General features: G+C 51.8%; 1 non-coding gene across 1 annotated transcript; it reads left to right on the top strand.

The window, feature by feature from the left end:
- Window positions 1-1926: 1926 nt before the first annotated feature.
- Window positions 1927-2080, top strand: LOC138514851 (5.8S ribosomal RNA). Its single transcript, XR_011281992.1, has one exon. It is a non-coding gene; the product is annotated as a 5.8S ribosomal RNA (ribosomal RNA).
- Window positions 2081-20874: the final 18794 nt, after the last annotated feature.

Genomic DNA, 20874 nt, shown 5'->3' on the forward strand with positions numbered 1-20874 from the left:
TGAATTACTCTAATGCCAGTAAGTCACAAGAGAGACTGGTCATGATGAAAGATCTCATCCTTGAACAAGCCATGACTATAGCCAAGATGGCAGGACAATCCTCAGCTTACACTCACACCCTGGCCCTTACTAATGACGAAACGGTGAACAGCCTTGAGAACAAGACCTGTCCCAAGAGAGCAGTACGCATTAGCTAGAACATAGGGGCAGGACCTCCTGCCCAATCCTCGTAGCAGATCACAAGAGGAAAGGAGAGGATACGCATAGGCGTATTATTCATGTGGATATAGTGATCATCTGTGAAGCGATCCACGTTGCCCTGCCAAAGGGGTAACTTGAAACAAGTTCAACAAAAAAGGGTAGCTGGCCAAGCTATGCGAAAATGGCATGCAGTCTGTAAGATACTTAAATTAGGAAATGTACCTAGTGCGTGACTAGTTGAGTAGCCTGCTCGTTACAACTCTTGAAGACGATTTAGCTGTTCCTTGGTGTGAAGTGAGGATGATGGCTGACTCAGGATTCGACTATTCAGTTATAGGGGCGGAAACATACCTTAGGTTGGGGTGGAAACTTAAGGATGTACCTAGGCCTGACATCAATCCCATCCACGCCACCAGTGTTATAAATGAGACTGAGACCAGGCTGCCGGTTAGCAAGATTTATTTCTGGTTTTAATGTTGTGAAGGAAAGCCGCATGGGGGTGGCTCATGATCGCTCCCTCTGCTCCGCCCCCTCTGCCGTCTAACCGTCAGTGGCTCACCACAGTATTCATTTCCCTGACATTAACATGTATTCGGCCCTGTACAGAGCCGCCAGCCAATAACATGGCGAGGACTGTAGTCCGAATACAGCAATGCAAGTTGCGTACTCCTCTCAATAACCCCCAGACCCCACTAATCAGTTATCGTCCCTCCTGGCTGCATCCTCCTACCATCCTCCTTCACTTGCCGGATGCTGCATTTTCTCAGAATGGAACTAGCTAAAGGACTTGATGCAAGCTGCAAGGGTGCTCATCTTGTCTGCAGTTATTTTTAGGCACTCAATGTGCACGATATGCACAGGGACAGTTTCCCATTATTGCTCTAGGTGCTTATACCATTAATGGCCAGGGGGCAGAGCTTACCAGGTCGTTTAAGGCCCTGCGCCTTTTGTGAAGGCCCTTCATCAGGCTTATCACCTTTGCAGGCTAGTACTAACCTGATAAACTCTCCCTCCCCTGGCCAATAAAACTTGAATAAAACTTGAATGAAAAATGACCTATTCAGCATTTAACACAGGTCTTCTTCACAAATGTATCTTCAGTCATAACTCTTAACTCCCAGCCATTCAACAAGGCTGTGCTGCCAGCTTTACTCTCACTGAGAGGAAGAGAAGTCGGAAGAGACTGCTGTCCTCCCATTTAAAAAAAGTTTTATCTGACTGCCTGAAGGACATAGATGACAGATTGACTTGTGAAAACCTCCTTAATAGTCTCCAAGTATCTTTCCTAAAACTTTGTTATGCCATAGTTCCCTTGAGAAGGACTAAAGGCAAGAAAGCTCGGTTTCCTTGGTACTCCCCCTCGCCTAGGAGACATACATTTTCCTACCGCAAGGCAGAAAAAAATGTAGAGAAAGTCAAAATCTACAGAGAATCTGGCCACCATCAAACTACATATCAAGGCTTATAAAATAGTGATCTTTAATTGCAAAAAAAAAAAAAAAATCTTCAAAACTTGAACAAATAATCCACAAACCACGTGAATTATTTCAAATTGCTCATGCTCTTCTTAATCCATCTTGTGGACGGTACGACGTTCATTCATCACCCGTTTTTTACCGAAAAAACGTTTGCCGAACATAAATCATCAGAAAAATATGAGGAACGGGGGTGGGGAGGTAAGGGCATATAAAGGGTAGGGAGGTGAAATACAAATTCAATTACAATGACTCTTGGCGGTGGATCACTCGGCTCGCGCGTCGATGAAGAATGCAGATAGCTGCGAGAATTAGTGTGAATTGCAGGACACATTGATCATCAACACTTCGAACGCACCTTGCGGCCCCGGGTTCCTCCCGGGGCTATGCCTGCCTGAGGGTCGCAAAAAATTAGTATTTTCGGGCAAAAAATGTTTGCAAAAAAACTCTGCAAAAAGGAAAATGAGGAGGAATGAAGATAGAAACCTTGTGGACAATCTTGCTCTGCCCATCTCTTGGACATGTTGATGCCTTAAACTCATTTTACTTTTAGAAAATTGCTCTTGTGTTACAAGATATTTTTAGCCATAGTTTGAATCAGACACAAACCTACGGCTCCTTCCTCTTCCTTCTTTTTTGACCCTGTACCTGTGGCAGACATATTTCCACTGCATAAAGTCTACGGCCTACTTGTCGTTCCGATGGTGGAGTTCATCAGTAAGTCCTTGATGGAAGGTGTCGTCCCTGATGCACTTCAAGTGTGTACCGTGACCGCTTTGTCGAAATGTCTTTGCTGGACCCATCAGTCTTGGCCTAGTGTTGTCTTCCATGGATATCCTAAAATATTGGAACAAGTAGTCGCAGGACAATTTCAAGCATTTATGGAACTAATGTGCGACTAGATGGTTATCAATCAGGTTTTTTTCCAAGACATGGCACCAAGCATAGTCTTGGTTGCAACTTTGGAATGATATTTTATCAAATACTGATGCTGGTAATTTTATTTTTTTAGTTAGACCCTCCATGATTTTGCGGCATGAAACAGAATATTCTGCAGCATAAAAAAAGCACATTTTGTGGCACACAATTGCATTTATTGCGACGTTTTTGTGCCAAATTTCTATTGACTGGAGGGTGTACAATTGACAGGTTGCAAGAAAGAGACAGTTTGTGAGGCTACAATAGAGCCAGGTTGTCATTATTTTCACCTTTTGTATCAATTTAATAAGAAGAGTAACAGATATCCCTGGCTTGACAGAACAGTGTTGGTTTTGCTCTGCTTTGTTGGTTAAATGTGCGTGCCTATTCAATATTATTACCGTTCTTGATCATTATCAGTGGTAATGGTGAAATATTCTCTCTCAATGTTCTACATTCCCGCAAGCAACCACACATCTGCACACCCAACTCACCAACATCCCTCACACTCACCAATTCCCCCTCACAACGTGCATACTCATGTGATCTGTCACACTGTTAAATCACAGCTCATACTTCCCAGTCCCTGCCACACTTCCAACCATGCTCCCAACTCACACCTTACAGTCCCCAGTTCCTCCTGCATTCTACAGTCCTTCATTCTTTCTCACTGCTGCTGCATCTTGGATCCTTTCTCACATTTTATTGTGCTCTTCCCACTTCTTTGCTCTCAATCTGCAGCTCGCTCCCTCTTTCTGGGCGGACCGCTCCCTCTCAGATTTTTGGCCCACTGATTTGCATGACAAATTTGGCGGACATTTTGCAAACAAAATGTTTGTCACAGGGCCCCCAAGACTGGACATTTTGGAAAAGATACGTCAAAAAAAATTGAAAAAAGTTACTAAGAAAGTAAAAAGCGGTGTTTCAGCCTAGTCCTCATTCATTTTCCCATAGTTAAAATGTCAACATTTTGTTCCAGCGCACGGCCAAAACCGCTGGACGAAACGGGACTAGGTACGAAACAATTTGGTTACGAAGCTTTGAATCGAATTCCGTATACATCTGGCGTTATTCCATCCGGTAGTTGTTAAAATATTTGATGGAGAAGGGGGTGCCCCTTCTCCCAAAATTATAGCTACATCTCCCATGGTGGTTTGCAGCAGAGTGGCTTTTTCAGAAATGAAAAAGCTGCCATTTTTTTTGGTTCAATGCAGAGATGTTTGCGGAAAAAAATTTCGAAATATTTCCTGAATATTCAAAAATCAAAAATTGTGAAAATGCCTTTTGGAGGGGGGAAAGGGAGAAATGGCATGACACGGCGTGAAATTGGGGAATAGGGGTGGGGCTGGTGACCAAGTTCAGAGCTCGAAAGTTTTTGCATATTCAGGGTTAGTTTTTGCATATTCACGATATGGTAGAAAACGTGATCAGGAATGAAAGTCAGTCACATGTTTAATAACAGCAAATATTTTCCAAATATTCAGGGTTATTTGTAGTCCATTGCTAATACAACCGCGGTTATGGAAAAAAGTTCTTTAAATAAAAGAGAGTTAAAACAATGCGATTAATGCAAACAAGTTTATTTTAACAGGTACAGTGAGGTGAGGGGTAACCTCTTAGAGCTACAGGTCAAGGGGCTGAAGACTGTGGCCACTGGCCATGGTCGAAGGCTATGGCTAGTTTCTGCGGTAGTGCTTTAAAATATACAGTGGGCACGGCTGAAGGTCATGCTCATTGGCCAGGGCCAAAGGCCCTGGATATTGAACCTGAAAGAAATGTACAGTGGCCACAGCCAAAGGCTGTGGCCATCTAGTGAGTCCAAAAGAAACATATTGGGGGAACATGTACAGTGCCCAAAAGAGATGTACAGTGCGCATGGCCAAAGACCATGGCTAGTGGCCCGGTAGTGTTTTAAAATACTCACTGTTATTGTTTATTTATAAAGCACTTAAACACAAAACAAGTGCTTCAAAGTGCTCCAAGATGGGGGAGGGGGAGCATGGGATACAATCATTCATAAGGCCATGGAGAATTCCGAATGGTATACAATAATAATAAGCATACTAGACCTGTCGACATTTCTGCTTGTTAAGTGTGTTAACGTATGTGTACTTTACATCTGTGCATCTTCTATTTCTGTACTGCATTGTTGTGCTTTTGGGATAATTCGAATGTAGGTATTCTTTACATCTGTGAATCCTCCATTGTGTACTGCTTTCTTGTGCTTTTGGGATAATTCGAATTTAGGTGTGCTTCACATCTGGGCATCCTCCATTTTGTACTGCTTTCTTGTGCTTTTGGGATAATTCGAATTTGGGTGTGTTTTTCATCTGTGCATCCTCCTGCCTCCCTGAGCTGCTAGGCCGCCTGGTGAGTTTGCTTGTGTGCTGTGCAGACTCTCCAACTGTCCCTCTTTGCTTCACCTGGAATGCTACTCTCCATCTCCCCCATTTATTCCATATTCCAACTGCTACTCTATCACCTATCCCTCATCTTGCATGAAGTCTGGAAGAAAAAAGTTAAAAAAAGTAAAAAAGATCTTTTGGCCTCTAATCCCTGCCTACCTATTGCTGACACCTACGTCAGTGCTACTTCCAGACAGACTGTCACTGATATCCTTTTCTCTGTCCCTTCTCCAGTCCTTTGAACCTCTCATCTGATCTCTACCCTCTCCCCTTTTTCCTCATCACCCATGAATGGTGGCACTAGATAAGAAGTACTCTTGGTGTACTTCTCATCCTTTAGGTGCATTATTAACATCTATAACAATGGCACTGTCGTGGACCAGGGTCCTCAACCCAATCTTTTCCTCTTTGATCAGTGCCTGCTGGCCCTCATCAACTTCCTACACTCTCCTGCTACTCCTCCTTCCTCTGTCTCTTCACCTCCTTCACCACCTCTGATGGGTGTACCACCTCCATTTAGCCCTCCTTGGAAAACCTTCAAAGGTGGTGACCAGCTACACTTTGCCACTCTGAGTGCTCATTCTGCCGTTAAACATTCTTCTTACATCTGCCTCCTTCTTGAAGACTTTGATCTTGATGTCCTCGCTCTCCCCGAGACGTGGTTCAGCTCTGTCACTGCTTTTGACTCCCTCCATACCGAACGGCTACAAGATCCTCACCAAACCTCAGCCCAACCAATCTGATGGTGGAGTAGCCCTGATCGTCCCGAGTGGGTCCCTACCTCTCTCCTACCCACCAAGTCATATTCTTCCTTTGAAAGTCTTGTTTGTCAGCTTGGTGTCTCTCCGACTCTCTCTCTCACCATTGCCACTATCTACATGCCCCTGTGCATTTCTTCCTCTCCAAATGGGCTGACTTTACCTCCTCTGTTCTGACTTCTACCTCTAAACTCCTCCACCTTCGTGACTTCAACATCCACCTTGACTCCACTGTTCAAGCCTCTATACTCTTCCGTGATCTCTGTACCTCTCTCTCCCTCACTATTCTCCCTTTCCCCCTAGCCATTCTACCAGACATACTCTTGATGCCTTCATCCCTGCTGATCTCCCTTTCTCCACCCCTCTCACTACCCCTCTAATCTGGTTAGACCACTCTCTCCTCTCCTCTCATCTGGGACCTCTCAGCCCCCTGACCAAGCCTCCAACAGCACTGCCAGCCACCTTTGTGGTCATCCAAAGTATGAAACGAGTGTCAGGTGCTGCGTTTTCCTGCAACTTCCTCCCTCCTCCCTCCCCTCCTCTTGACTCCCCCACTGACTCTGTCCTCGCCAATCTTTCTCTTGCTATCACTAACACTCTTGACATTCTCACCCCTGTCATGAGAATCCGCCTGAAACCTGCCTCCAAGCGTAACACCTGGAATTAATCTGATCTAGCCACTCTGAAACGCAAGTGCAGAGTTGGTGTACAGAAGTGGCAGACCTCTGGCTCATCTTCTGACAAACTGGCCTGTCGCCTACTCCAAAGGCAATATCGTCTCTCTATCCATTCCATGAAGAGCATACATATCAAGATCCATATATCTGCAACCTCTAACAAGATGGCCGAACTCTTCAAAATCTCCAAGGAACTAGCCAATCCATCTGCATTATCCAGCTCAGCTCTCCCTTTGCAGGCCTTCTGTACTGCACCGACCACCATTTCACCTCCAAACCTCAGGACGTTCTGACCTCTCTCTCTCCTTCCCCTTACTCCACTCTGCCCCCTATGCCCCTGCCTCCCTTGGCCCTTTTTCCACCCACACCTACTTTCCCCTCCTCTCCCACCACAATGGCTGAGGTCTCTAGAGTAGTTCACTCTATGAAGGTCTCATCCAAACAGGTATCGCCCTGCTCCTCCAGAACCATAAAGGACAGCGCCTCTTCCCTCGCTCCTGCTCTTGCCAACTTCTGAAACCACTCCTTAGCCCCTGGCTCTTTCACTTCCTCTCTCAAGCACTCCCCAGGGCTCTATCCTCTCGCCTTGGCTCTTCAACATTTACCTTGCACACCTGATCTCTGCCTTCCCTCCACATTTCCGGTGTCATGCAGATGACACACAACTCTTTCTCAAGCGCCCCTCTTCTTCATCTTCTTCATCCTCTGTCATGCCTGACCTCCTGTCTGCTATTCAGTCTTGGTGTGCCACCAATAATCTCTGTCTTAATGCCAGTAAGACAGAGATTTTTCCTCTCGGGGCACCTGTTTCTCGTCTCCCCCCTGCCCTCTTGCGGCCCTCTATGGGCTCACCTCCCTCTCCTTACACTGAAGCCAGAAACCTTGGGGTCATCTTCAACTTCTCACTCTCCTTTACTGCTCACATCGCTGACCTTGCCAAGAAGGCCCACTTTCAACTTTACCTCCTTAGAGGCATTCTCGCTTTCCTCATCTTCCCCCTGAAGCTCATTGGCCCTCATTCTGAGTTTGGAGGTAAGTACCAGTATTTTCCGGCATGGCGTAAAGTACAACACCGCCCTGCCGGAAAAGTACCGAGCGGCATGCCGCTAAATGACCCGCAAACCCCCTACCGGCATGCTGCGACACATAAATAACAACACCGCCTTGGAAGCAGTAGCGTCTACATAACGGTGACCGTAAATTACGGATACCGTAAATTACGGTCACCGAAAAAAAACCCCACAAATTACGTCATCACACAGGAACGGAAAGGAGGGCGGCAGCCATCTTTAAAAACACAATCCATTGCCATCCTCCTCAGCCTGCACCCTTGGGAGCAAACTGAAGTTGGGAAAAGGACCAGACGACTACGAACATGCCGAAAGCTCCAAAGAAGGCTGCGGACCGCCTCCGCAAGAAGAAATTCAGCCCTGAGGAACTCCAGGCCATGGTGGACTACATGGCTGAGCATGCAGATGTTGTTTTCAGCCCCGAAAGCCGTGGGAGGAGACATGTGCGGCTCTGATTGGCACAGAATCGATAGAGGGCGTGGGCGACATGGAGTGCGGGGCAACGTCGTCTGTCGAAGGAGGTGAGTGTCCACAGTTTACACTGCCAATGTCCATTGCATGATTAAAAAAGCCCCAAGGGCCATCGAAGGCACCTTCTCATGTTGCCCTCCCCCATCCAACTCTTGTAGAGGCAAGTGCCACGCAATCAAGGGCCAAGTGCGAGTACATAACGCACATCAACCATAGTGCATTAACTTGCACATCCCATCATGCACACTGTGCAGCCGGCTCGGCATTGTGCCAGCCAAACTGCACATAACCAGGCCACGATGAGTCACTCCCAAACATGAGTACATGACATGCTCATGCACATGTACCACTGCCGTTGCTACACCCAAAAGGCCACAATTGACTGAAATGTGAATGCAGCCATGTATGCAAATAGGACATCATACAATCACTCATGTTGTCCCTCTCTTCTACCCCGACAGGCATTGATCATGACAGCACCGAGCCACATTCAAGCCGGCCAAGCACCTCAATGGGTAGTGGCAGGGTCATGCGAATTCCTGCACCAAAAAGAACAGCCCCCTCGGCTCCGGATAGGCCACTGGATGCTGCACCACCACAATCCATTCCAGCATTGGCGCCTGCCACAATGCCAACCCCAACATCGGCACAGTCGAGCATCTCTGGGGAGGTTGCTGCTACCAGCCCTGATGAGTATGTGGACAGCCCGTCATCCATCTGTGGGGCGTCCGAGGAGGAGGGCCATCACACATTCCACACCCCAGAGCCCTGCATTGTCCCCCTGGCTCCGTGCAGTGACTCTGGAGATGCACAAACACCTGCCCGTAGTCCTCCTATGGACATGCAGGGTTCTGATGATGTTGGCCCAAGGTCACCGGTACAGCCCTTGCCTGAGCATGCAGGGGCAAGTAGTTACAGCGATGGATTTCCATCATTCGGCACACAGCGAGCAAATCAGCTCGCCGATCTCATAACAGAGTTCATGGAGGACAACCGCCAGGCCCGGGTTGAATGGCATAATGAACTAAGGGAAATGCGGCAGACAATCAACAACAGCACCACAGGTTGTGTGACACTGTCACTGACAGCACCACCCGTCTCTGTCACATCCTTGGCCGCATAGCCAATGCCCTTGAGGCAGCCCAATCACATCCCCAGCCTCAGCAGGCGGACACGCCCGCATCCAGTGAGGCCACACCAGCCAGCCCACCAAGACGCACTCTGTGTTCCATGTGGCACAGGGACATGCCTCCCCCGGGCCCTACGAGCAACAATCAATAGTTATCGCTGACACATGTGGACTTTACGTCCTACATGGGACCAATGTTGTGGAGTTGGGGGGGAGGGGAGGTGAGGGTTTGTTGTGGAGTTGGGGGGAGGCGGGTGGGGGCGAGGGTTTGTTGTGGAGTTGGGGGCAAGGGGGTGGCTGGAGAGAATGTTCACACTTATTCCTTTTTGTCAATACACTATTGGTGTTGCAAAGTTTATCCGTTGTGGACATTCATCATTGAGCATGTGTATAATGACGTCTGACAGTGCATGGTCTACAAGTAGACACACATCCAGTGCCCTGTGTGCCCATGTAATGCCACCCTCTACGGACTTGTGTTCTGGTCATCCTTTCCACTCATTGTTTGGCGCATGACATGTCCCTCAAGTGCACCGCCTCCATGATGCTTTCTTGCCACTTCCTCCTCCACCTTCACCACATCGTCATGTGGTAGTAGCAGTCCCTTGTCAGGGGACAGAGACGCAATTCTAGGGATGCACGTTTAGTTCAGCTACACATATGACATGGGGATTCTGGACACCACATAGCAGTAGATGGGCCCCCACCAGTCCTGCTTCACCAACTCATATGTGCCTTACGCAAGCCAGGTGACTGCTTCATCTCCACGCATGCACGTGTATGGCCAGTGTTTTAGTGCTCCCTGGGCCTGTTCTGTGGGTTACTGACAGGGGTCATGTACCATGGTGTCAAGGGACAGTCACCACCACCTGCATGTCTAGCCAATTAAGGTGAGTGTTTGAACTGTCATGGTGGAGAACTGAACTTGGCTGACATGGCAGGGTTTCACTGATGGCCATACGCACAGGTCCATGGATGCATTTCGCCCATTCATGGCCACATTATGTGTCCAATTCAATGGAATGCTGTGGGGGGTGCGCCTACAAGATGGTCCATGAACAATGGCATGGACATCTCGTGGTACATGCTTTGTTGATGCATGCTGCAGTCCTGATGTTAGATCCATGTGGTTCTGTGTACTGTGTACATTCGTACTTGGGTGTGATAGATGTAGTCAGTGGCTCATGGTCATCATCCTGCTCTGATCCATACTATGGTGAATTCCAACACTCCTATGGGTGTGCCATGCCGGTGACGTGTTGTGGTATCCCTGCTGCCCTCAGTTCAATACACTCCCAGGGATGGGTCTCCGATGTGGTGCCATGCTGGGGGCAGCCACATTGTGCATATGCAGTGTGTCTTCCTATATGCGCTTACGGTTGTGGTGGCCGCCAATGAGTGGTGCATGTGTAGTGGGATTTGGCCTTGTCAGATGGTGGAAATGTAGTGTATTGTGAGTGCCTTACTCCATCGATGTGGGAATCTGTACTGATGTGCCGTTGCACTGGTTCTGTGGCAGGTTGGTTGGTGGGGTGAACATCGTACAATGGCTTCATCATTTCGACCCAGTTGGTTCATGCAGGCACCCACCTCATGGCACCAATGCACTGGCATGACACAGTCAGATGACTCACCAGGCAGCCAGGCACGTCATCCTGCATGTCGCCCCATGTGGCACGGTAGCGTGGTGGTCAGCTGGCCCATTGAGTCATGAGTTGTTCATTGATGTCGGGCCCACCCATGTGTGATGTTCTTGGTTGCGTTGCATTCCATCAGCACGTAGGGGGAGTGGTATTGTTTGCAGTTGCTATCCGCCACCTGCATGCCATGCTGGTCCACCTACGTCACGTGGGTGCTGGCAGGGGCACCAATGTCATTTGGCATGCCTGCAAATGCATGGGGGCCAACTTTACTGTTGTGTATCTCCTGGGTGGTCCATGTTAGGGATTGGTAGGCCATTGTGTGGTTGGGGAGGTGAGACACCACTTTTTATGCGTCCGTGTAATGGACGGTTGTGACATGCCATGCATGGGCACCACTGTGTGCTGGTAGGTGCCTGTGGCATGGGTGTGGGGCACAGGCAACACCGTCACTTGTGCCAGGATAGCAGTGTGTATTTGTATGCTGCTCGCTTGTCTCGTTATGTCTCGGCCCAAATATGGTGGTGACGGTATCACAGTCAAGGTGGTCAGAGGTGTCTATCTGCTCAGGGGTTTCCTTGAGTGACCGGACATGCTGTGTGGGAATGGGGGCTGCTGCGGTGGTGACGGAGGCTGCACTGGTGCTGCATGCAGGGCCTGTCTCCTCCTCCTTCTCCCCCTGTTTCTCCTCAATGGGGGGGGGCTGGTGTTGTTGGTGAAGTTTTTGTGGTTGTGCCCTTGCTGGTTCTATTGGTCTCATCTTGGTGTGGGAGGGGGTGTGGTGTGTGGGTGAGTTCCTTTTCTGCTGTGGCACAGACTCCATTGCCTCCACCTGTGCTGATTGTGTGCACCTGTGGCTCTGGGAACCACTACTCAGGGTTCTTTACTCCTTCTCTGAGATGCCTGTATGTACTCCATGCCGGTAAGGTACTTTTTCGGGCTTGAGAAGGCCGTAATTTACGTTTGCTCCTTACTTGAGATCAGCTCCGGTTTATGCCATGCCGCTAATTTCGCCATGGTGGGGCGCGCGCAAGGCCCAAGACCGATAATTACGGCATCGTAGTTTACAGTGCCGTAATTAGCGGTCTGAGGGGTCGGAATAGCATGTAGCGGTAAACGATGCCGGTAAATCATTACTGGCATGGTTTTTACCTTACCTCCAGGCTCGGAATGACCCCCATTGTCTCTAAAGCTATGGTCCTCTACAGGCTGGATTACTGTAACCTGCCAACCTGCCACTTTCTTCAATCCGTCCTCTTCAACTAATCCAGAACAGGGTTGCAAGACGTTTCCCTGGCTTCAAGCACAGGGACTGTATCTCTCCAGCCCTAAAATCTCTCCACTGGGTCCTGGTTGCTGCAGGGATCAAATTCAAGATCCTTTGCATCATCTGCAAGGCTGTCTGCAGCCTGGGACCACAATGACTGCAGCTTTCTCTTACTAAACACTCTCTTTCCAGATCCCTTGGATCTTCTCGTTCCGACTCTCTGCTGGTCAAGCACTTCTCCAAGCAGAGAGCAGGGGGCAGATCCCTCTCCTGAGCTGGCTCCCTCCTATGGAGCAGTCTCCCTCTCTCTCTCTCTGTCTGGAACTGGACCACCTCAAGTTCCGCAAACAGCTCAAGACCTTTCTCTTCTCCTCCTCCTTCCCTCTCACCCTTCCATGCTAACCATTCCACCTGTCGCTGAGATTGGTGCCATGAACCTTATGAGTCCAGTAGGATCCTGGCCCCCCGTCCAATCACCACCAGCACCCCCCCTCCCCTGCACTGCCCTCTGGGCCCACAACCACCAGTCAGGTGGTTTGCCTTTGGCCTGCACTTACCTGTTGGGCGGTAGACCTCCCACATCTCCTGGAATGTCACTGCCCATGCACTTACCTGTTGCCTGCCAACATGCACCTCCAGCACTTCCCCCCTCTCCAGGAGACCCTAATAGCACTTACCCCCACCCACTTTTCTTTCTCTTCACTGCACTTGCACGATGTGAATGTCACAAAGTCTCGTAGGACCGTTGTTTGTTTCTTATTATTCATTGTGAATTTTCAAAGTATATTTTTGACTTGTTCCCTTCCCTTTTGCCTTGTGGCACTTTGATTACACTGTCTTGCTGTATAAGCACCTTAAACATATCCAATAAAATAAAAAAATAAAAATAAACAGTAAAAAATAAAAGTAGTGGAATGCAGCTCCCGACCGTTCCTGTTCACTTCGACCTCTGGCTCTCTCTAGGAAAGCTGATTCAAAATATCAGTGGCAACACCATCCATGCCAAACAACAACTCATATAAAATGAGGACCTAAGATGTAAAGTTGAGTTCCAATGGAACTGTCTAGTACAGGGCCAGTATAAATATGTTTGCCACCCTAGCGCAAGTAGCAATTTGCAACCCTCATTAGAGTGGCTGGCTCGAACTTTAGTTGGGTGTTAAGCCACTGTCCACAGCAAGCTGAAGCCATGCCACCCTACATCCCCGCTCGTCTGAGCAGGTGTCCAGAGCGGCACCTGCGAGCAAACTCCTAATGTTGCAGCATGGCAACAACGGCGCCGGTAGCACTACCAGCGCCGTTGTTGCCTTACCGCAACAGCTGTAATGAGGTCCATTATCTTTTTTACCTTTGTTTTTTTTACGTTTTTTGGGGGGGTAGCAAGGGAGACCACAGGAGTAGCAAGGGAGACCTCAGGGATCGCAAGTGCGACCCCTGGAGACTCCTAAATGACGTCCCTGAACGCATGCTGTGTTTTCTATTGTGGCAAGGGGTAATGCACAGTAAGTGTTTGCGTTGCTGGGGCTATACAGGCTGACATCATGAATAAGTCATATGTTATCAGCGTTTGGCAGGCAAGACACCAGGTATTGGTTTTGTGTTTTGTCAGGTTGTGCTGTGTTGGATGGGTTGGCAGGAAACACATTATGGGTTTGAGTTGAAGGGGCCGGGGAGGCAGGATTATAGGTATGTGTTTTGGATTGTGGGGGTTTGAAAGCAGGAAGTTGCATAAGAGGTTTGTGGTGTGTTGGGTGGGCAGGACAGACATTATGGGTATGAGTTGAAGGGGCTAGGGAGGCAGGATGACAGCTGTAAACTTTTAGCTATGGCTGGGCGAAAATCCTGCCAGAGAAAAGGAATTGGTGACATTTTCCACCTCTTCTGCCGCACTATTGGCAGTTTTTCTTCCATGACAGACAGACGTGTTTTTTGATGATATTTAATTTTTGTGTGGTCTTCCGAAACACACACAAAATGAAATTTGGAGAAAAACGTTCGTTTAAAAAAAAAAAAATGAAATTCCGGTGGGGAAAGACCCCCAAGTAGCCAATTCCACTACACTATAGAAATTGCCAAATTGGGCGAAATTTGCCAGGAATCCACCAATTTTCCTGCAGAACGGAATTAGCCATCTACGCCCACTCCTTACTGGGAAGTAGCCTGATGCCAGGTATATGCCATTTAACATTTTGGATCATGTTTGACTCTCCGAGCCAAGCCAAGCCCCAGGACTAGCTCCAGCTTGACTCTATCTCCGGCTCCCCAACCTCTAACGATCAGCACAGAGGCCATTTTTGCTGATTGCCAGGACATATCCCCGTAACCAGTTCCTGGATTGCAGCATGCAGAGCTATTTAAGGGTTCAGTCTGAATTGCACCCTAAGAAATCCTGATGGAATAATGATCACAATTCCCCACGTCTGCTGACATTGTCGCAGCCAGAGCCGAAAGAGAGAATTCATTCTGCAATGGAAGGCATTCCTACCTCCACAGCCTTGGATGGAGTTCCAGGGTCAGCAATGTTCAGAAAAGGCGAGATAAGCTCTATCAGAATCAGCAATATCCCCGCGCGAACCAAAGCCCACGCTGGAGTTCATTTCTTTTAGCAAAAGCTATTAAAGGCGATGTGACAATGAGTGATGAAAGGGAAGCTGGAGCATACAATGCGAGTAAAGCAGATGAGAAAAGCCTCAGATAATGAGGGACATGCAGCGGGGTCTTCTTCAGCTCCCTAAGCATTGCAGGCCATTTAATCTCTAAACAGTATGCAGACAGTAGAGAATGGTGCGGGTTAGATCAGAGACGCACTATGTCCATTTCTGACTCAGCTTGCACATATGACGACATCAATGCCTCATTAAAGAGATTGTGGGCCTGATTCACAGAAGCATTTTATAATGGCGCAATCCCATAGCAAAACGTAGTGCAAAGTGGGTACGAATGTGGAATAAAAGGTCCGTCTTTATGATTTCAAGATTAGGGCTGAAAATACATGGGTCGATTCATGGAATTAATGTGCGCCGAAAATTCCCGCGCAGAGGTGCCAAAACATGCGAATCGCAGTAAAAGTGCGAAAATCGCAGTAAAAGTGCGACAATCGCAGGGAAACCAGCGCACATCGATTCATGGAAGTCCGTACGCGAGAAAAACATTGGATGTGCGCTGAAAATGTGCGCTGCGCACGCCGGCGCACAGGTCATCCAACAGCGTGCGCCACGGCCACTGCGAAATCGCATATAGCGCGGCGCACATCACAAAAGTAGGCGGAACACGGGGCGTAACACTCGGAATTGGGAACAACGCGTGAAAATATGGGCGTCACAGGGGAAGTACAGGAGGCAAGCGCGCGGAACGCCCACACGCTCGCCTACAACCCGTATTCATGGAATCAAATAGGGCAAACCAGCGCACGGTCAAAGACGCGCACAGGGCCAAACAAGTACGCCACAAGAAAACAGGCGGTAGCATCTCTGCGCCTGAAAAAAATGTGCGCCAAAATGTGCACCCATATACAGCCATGATGAATGGTCCATACAGTGGCCCTCTAGGACAAATGAGGTGCAAAGGCGTACCGACAAACACGGACACCCGCTGTGTGAAAAATAGCGTGTGCGTGTGTACCTGGGTGCGCGGGAAGTCCCACACGCGATTGGCCTGGGTACGTGTACTTCTGGGTGCGCGCGAAGTCCCACACGCGATTAGCCTGGGTACTTGTACTATGGGGTGCGTGGAAAGTTCCGCACGCGATTAGCCTGGGTACGTGTTTTTCTGGGTGCGCGGGAAGTTCCACACGCGATTGGCCTGGGTACGTGTACTTCTGGGTGCGCGGGAAGTTCCACATGCGATTGGCTTGGGTACGTGTACTTCGGGGTGCGCGGGAAGTTCCATACGCGATTGGCCTGGGTACATGTACTTCGGGATGTGCGGGAAGTTCCACACGCGATTGGCCTGGGTACTTGTACTTCGGGGTGCGCGGGAAGTCCCACACGCGATTGGCCTGGGTATGTGTACTTCGGGGTGCGCGGGAAGTCCCACACGCGATTAGCCTGAGTACGTGTACTACAGGGTGCATGGGAAGTTCCACACGCGATTAGCCTGGGTACGTGTGTTTCGGGGTGCGCGGGAAGTTCCACACGCGATTGGCCTGGGTACGTGTACTTCGGGATGCACGGGAAGTTCCACACGCGATTGGCCTGGGTACGTGTACTTCGGGGTGCGCGGGAAGTCCCACACGCGATTAGCCTGGGTATGTGTACTACGGGGAGCGCGGGAAGTTCCACACGCGATTAGCCTGGGTACGTGTGTTTCGGGGTGCGCGGGAAGTTCCACACGCGATTGGCCTGGGTACGTGTACTTCGGGATGCGCGGGAAGTTCCACACGCGATTGGCCTGGGTACGTGTACTTCGGGTGCACGGGAAGTTCCACATACGATTGGCCTGGGTACGTGTATTCCGAGGTGCGCGGGAAGACTCACACGCGATTTCAGCAGGGTACGTGTATTTAGGTGGTGCCGGGGAATGCTACACGTGATTTGACCGTGTGGGTCCTCCCAGGTGTTCCCTCTACACCCTCCACGGCCCCTGCAGGCAGCCCACACCACAGGGGACTACCCTGCACCCCTGCTCATGTCCCACAGGCAACCCATCCACCATGGCCATGCCCCCCAGCCAACCCACATGTCACCTTGCACTACTGATCACCAACACTTGTCTCCCAGCACCCCCACCCCCCAGCATCCAGGGGCACCCTCCACCAGGCCCACACACATGTCCCCCTGTACCCCCACCCCCCAGCAGTGCAGGGGCAGCTGCTGGGGGGTGGGGGTGATGGGAGACATGAGTGGGGGCCTGGTGGAGGGTGCCCTGCACTGCTGGGGGTGGGGGTGATAGGGGACATGAGTGGGGGCCTGGTGGAGGCTGCCCCTGGTGGCTGGGGGCTGGGGGTTGTGGGAGACATGAGTGGGGGCCTGGTGGAGGCTGCCCCTGCACTGCTGGGGGGTGGGGGTGATGGGAGACATGAGTGGGGGCCTGGTGGAGGCTGCCCCTGGTGGCGGGGGGGTGGGGGTGGTGGTAGACATGAGTGGGGGCCTGGTGGAGGGTGCCCCTGGTGGCTGGGGGGTGGGGGTGCAGAGAGACATGAGTTGGACATGAGTGGGGGCCTGGTGGAGGCTGCCCCTGGTGGCTGGGGGGTGGGGGTGGTGGTAGACATGCGTGGGGGCCTGGTGGAGGCTGCCCCTGGTGGCTGGGGGGTGGGGGTGATGGGAGACATGAGTGGGGGCCTGTGGAGGGTGCCCCTGTTGGCTGGGGGTTGGGGGATATAGGGGACATGAGTGGGGACCTGGTGGAGGGTGCCCCTGGTGGCTGGGGGGTGGGGGTAGTGGTAGACATGAGTGGGGGCCTGGTGGAGGCTGCCCCTGCACTGCTGGGGGGTGGGGGTGATGGGAGACATGAGTGGGGGCCTGGTGGAGGGTGCCCCTGCACTGCTGGGGGTTGGGGGTGATGGGAGAAATGAGTGGGGGCCTGGTGGAGGCTGCCCCTGCACTGCTGGGGGGTGGGGGTGATAGGGGACATGAGTGGGGGCCTGGTGGAGGCTGCCCCTGGTGGCTGGGAGGTGGGGGTGGTGGGAGACATGAGTGGGGGCCTGGTGGAGGCTGCCCCTGGATGCTGGGGGGTGGGGGTGATGGGAGACATGAGTGGGTGCCTGGTGGAGGGTGCCCCTGCACTGCTGGGGGGCTGGGGGTGGTGGGACACATGAGTGGGGGCCTGGTGGAGGGTGCCCCTGGTGGCTGGGGGGTGGGGGTGCAGGGAGACATGAGTTGGACATGAGTGGGGGCCTGGTGGAGGCTACCCCTGCACTGCTGGGGGGTGGGGGTGATGGGAGACATGAGTGGGGGCCTGGTGGAGGCTGCCCCTGGTGGCTGGGGGGTGGGGGTGGTGGGAGACATGAGTGGGGGACTGGTGGAGGCTGCCCCTGGTGGCTGGGGGGTGGGGGTGATGGGAGACATGAGTGGGGGCCTGGTGGTGGGTGCCCCTGGTGGCGGGGGGTGGGGGCGATGGGAGACATGAGTGGGGGCCTGGTGGAGGCTGCCTCTGCACTGCTGGGGGGTGGGGGTGATGGGAGACATGAGTGGGGGCCTGGTGGAGGCTGCCCCTGCACTGCTGTGGGTGGGGGTGATGGGAGACATGAGTGGGGGCCTGGTGGAGGCTGCCCCTGCACTGCTGGGGGGTGGGGGTGATGGGAGACATGAGTGGGGGCCTGGTGGAGGGTGCCCCTGCACTGCTGGGGGGTGGGGGTGGTAGGAGACATGAGTGGGGGCCTTGTGGAGGGTGCCTCTGGTGGCTGAGAGATGGGGGTGATAGGGGACATGAGTGGGGGCCTGGTGGAGGGTGCCCCTGGTGGCTGGGGGGTGGGGGTGGTGGTAGACATGAGTGGGGGCCTGGTGGAGGCTGCCCCTGCACTGCTGGGGGGTGGGGGTGATGGGAGACATGAGTGGGGGCCTGGTGGAGGGTGCCCCTGCACTGCTGGGGGGTGGGGGTGATGGGAGACATGAGTGGGGGCCTGGTGGAGGCTGCCCCTGCACTGCTGGGGTGTGGGGGTGATAGGGGACATGAGTGGGGGCCTGGTGGAGGCTGCCCCTGCATTGCTGGGGGTGGGGGTGATGGGGGCATAACTGGCGCTGCTGCAGGGTCGCTGAGCCACTCTACGCCACGGCTGGTTTCGGAGGCTAAAATCCATGAATACGCTGTGCGATGAAAAGGATACACATACCCTGATGGAATCGTGTGTGATACTTCCCGCATGAGTGGGGGCCTGGTGGAGGCTGCCCCTGGTGGCTGGGGGGTGGGGGTGGTGGGAGACATGAGTGGGGGCCTGGTGGAGGCTGCCCCTGGTGGCTGGGGGTGCAGGGGGACATGCGTTGGTGGGCAGTAGTGCAAGGTGGCATGTGGGTTGGCTGGGGGGCATGGCCATGGTGGATGGGGTGCCTGCAGGACATGTGCAGGGTAGGCCCCTGTGGTGTGGGCCACCTGCAGGGGCCATGGGGGGTGTAGAGGGAACACCTGGGAGGACCCACACGTGCAATTCACGTGTGGTGCTCCCCGCGCACCCCTGTAATACACGTATCCTGATGGAATTGCGTGTGATACTTCCTGCGCACCCCTGAAATACACGTACCCTGCTGCTTTTGCGTGTGATACTTCCCGCGCACACCTGGAATACACGTACCCTGATGGAATCGCGTGTGATACTTCCCGCGCACCCCTGAAATACACGTACCCTGCTGATTTTGCGTGTGATACTTCCCGCGCACCCCTGAAATACACGTACCCTGCTGATTTTGCGTGTGATACTTCCCGCGTACACCTGGAATACACGTACCCTGCTGTTTTTGCATGTGATACTTCCCACGCACCCCTGGAATACACGTACCCTGATGGAATTGCGTGTGATACTTCCCGCGCACCCCTGAAATACACGTACCCTGCTGCTTTTGCGTGTGATACTTCCCGCGCACACCTGAAATACACATACCCTGCTGCTTTTGCGTGTGATACTTCCCGCGCACCCCTGGAATACACGTACCCTGATGGAATCGCGTGTGATACTTCCCGCGCACCCCTGAAATACACGTACCCTGCTGATTTTGCGTGTGATACTTCCCGCGCACCCCTGAAATACACGTACCCTGCTGATTTTGCGTGTGATACTTCCCGCGCACACCTGGAATACACGTACCCTGCTGTTTTTGCATGTGATACTTCCCACGCACCCCTGGAATACACGTACTCTGATGGAATTGCGTGTGATACTTCCCGCGCACCCCTGAAATACACGTACCCTGCTGCTTTTGCGTGTGATACTTCCCGCGCACCCCTGAAATACACGTACCCTGCTGCTTTTGCGTGTGATACTTCCCGCGCACCCCTGGAATACACGTACCCTGCTGCTTTTGCGTGTGATACTTCCCGCGCACCCCTGGAATACACGTACCCTGCTGTTTTTGCGTGTGATATTTCCCGCGCACCCCTGGAATACACGTACCCTGCTGTTTTTGCGTGTGTTACTTCCCATGCACCCCTGATGTACACGTACCCAGGACAATCGCATGTGGAACTTCCCGCGAACCACTGAAATACACGTTCCCCGCTTGGCGTTTGCTGTTTGCCAGCCCTGTGAACTGGTCCAGGGTTAGCACAGCCCTTTGCGATGATTTGGGGATTTTGAAGGCTTTTCCTTGCGCAAGGGCATTCTTGGGGGCATAACTGGCGCTGATGCAAGGTCGCTGAGCCACTCTGCGCCACGGCTGGTTTCGGAGGCTAAAATCCATGAATACGCTGTGCGATGAAAAGGATTTTTTCGCACGCGGCTGACGCAGTGTATCGCACGGGGACACTGTGCGCCAGCCGCGTGCGCCATTTTTGTGCAAATTTCTATGAATTACCCTGTAAATATGCAGTTATGCTGGTCTCTGCTCCGTGGAGGGGCAGCACAACACTATACCGAGACGGACACACAACTAGCTCTGTTTAAAACCTACCTGCCTTCAATAGGTTTCCACATGCCCTCACTGACACTACCCCAGCCCTTCATGACTTTCTGAGAACAGCCCGGCAGTGTTCCTTTCTCTTCCCTGCTTGCCTATTTGCTGCAATACCCATGGTATGCTCCAGACTGCAATGCAGAGGGGTTGCTTGGAAGTGCCTGCGAGGAACCATAAGTCAGAAACACAAACATGAACAGTTAAGGAATTCCAGATGTGAATGCATAGGATATCCTGTTTTCCCCAGGCTTCTTTCTTTCTGTGCCAGGTGAAGTGTGTTTAGGGTTCGCTCTCGGAAATATAGCTCAGGGGCAAAGTGCTTG

Source organism: Ambystoma mexicanum, chromosome 12 (genome assembly GCF_040938575.1).
Source record: "Ambystoma mexicanum isolate Mex_15411 chromosome 12, UKY_AmexF1_1, whole genome shotgun sequence".
Taxonomy (NCBI): Eukaryota; Metazoa; Chordata; class Amphibia; order Caudata; family Ambystomatidae; genus Ambystoma; species Ambystoma mexicanum.